Below are 1,253 nucleotides of genomic sequence, written 5' to 3'. Positions count from 1 at the left end.
GTTTGTCCAGTCTAGGCTACTGTAAAAGAGAAGACCCGCTCCCGATGTACATATGGTTAGTGAAAACATCCCTAGGATGTTAAAATATACCGCACGTGGCCATAACTCTGGTACTGTATATATTTTGTTCCATATTGTTGTTTTTATATTGTTGTTTTATATTTAGTGCACCAATGAACGACACCAAGGCAATTTCCTGTATGTGGAATCATACTTGGCAAATAAAATAATTCTGATTCTGATTCTGATATTCAATTTCTGCCAATAGATCCCTTTCATCTCAATCTTACGCACGGAACCTTTAAGATAGCAGGGTAACATCTATTTGAAATGTAAGAGTACACAGTGTGTGCACTGGGATAATATTGTCAACACATCCCCAGTATATTGTATCACCCGGAGCCTGGAGAACTGTGCATGTTTCAGGAGCTGTCCTGCGCCGACATGCTGTTCCTCTCAACCCACTGTCAGTGACTATGGTCGTGTCTGTGGTTCTTGATGTGACCTAAGTTGGGATCCTTGTGCCTGTGCAGGTGAGCGAGCTCCAGGTGCAGCTCTGACCAAAGATGGCAGTGTTTCCTGATGTGTGGAGTGGTCGCCGACCCTCCGCCGTGCGCTGTGACGCTGCGTAACGTGGGGTTTCCCAGACCTGAGTGCAGGGTTACCGCGCCCATCTCTGCTGTTTGATGGCTGGAGGAAGAAGCGACTGAGGTCCTGGCGTGAAGGGAGAGAAGCGAGGGACGACGACGGAGGGAAAGACGAGAAGGGATTTTTCTTTTTGCTTCGAGTTGGAGTTTTGCGTCGACACGGAAGAACCCCCTCAGACCGGACTCTGACGCCGCCTTTCTGGGTGAAACGCCGCCTCGTCTCTGCGCCTCTGTGCCGGTGTGTCTCCCCCCTCGGCGGGTCAAAAACTGGGTTCGGGGAGTGCCTCTCCTCGGTAGCTGAACTAGCTAAATCTGAGCGCCTGGGCGGAGAGAGGAGAGACACGATTTCGCTGTTTCCAGTCAATGTGATATAAACAACGGACACCCTCGACTGAAAGCGGGTAAGGACGCGCATTGCTGTTTGATTTCCTGCTGTAGGAAAAGAAGTGTGTTCAGCGGGTTAGCCTGACGAGCCGAGAGAAGGATGAGCGAAAGGGGTTAAACTGGGTTGAGAGGCTCCTCCGTTAGTTAGCTGCTGGTAGCCTGCTGCTAGCTGGTCGATGCTGCCAATAGAGTGGGTGTGGGCCAGTGTTGGTGAAACTAAAC

The 1,253-nt window shown here is 50.4% G+C and overlaps 1 protein-coding gene across 2 annotated transcripts in view; it reads left to right on the top strand.

Moving 5' to 3' along the window:
- Window positions 1-666: 666 nt before the first annotated feature.
- LOC133956446 (guanine nucleotide-binding protein G(I)/G(S)/G(T) subunit beta-1) overlaps window positions 667-1,253 on the top strand; it is a 32,543-nt gene continuing 31,956 nt past the window's right edge. Inside the window, exon 1 of one of the 2 annotated variants that reach the window (XM_062391481.1) lies at window positions 667-1,048. The gene's annotated coding sequence lies outside the window, so the exon portion shown is untranslated. The remainder of the gene's footprint in view (window positions 1,049-1,253) is intronic. The other variant, XM_062391480.1, reaches the window with a different exon arrangement.

Source organism: Platichthys flesus, chromosome 7, assembly GCF_949316205.1.
Source record: "Platichthys flesus chromosome 7, fPlaFle2.1, whole genome shotgun sequence".
Lineage (NCBI taxonomy): Eukaryota > Metazoa > Chordata > Actinopteri > Pleuronectiformes > Pleuronectidae > Platichthys > Platichthys flesus.
This window is presented reverse-complemented; position numbering and strand designations above follow the sequence as displayed.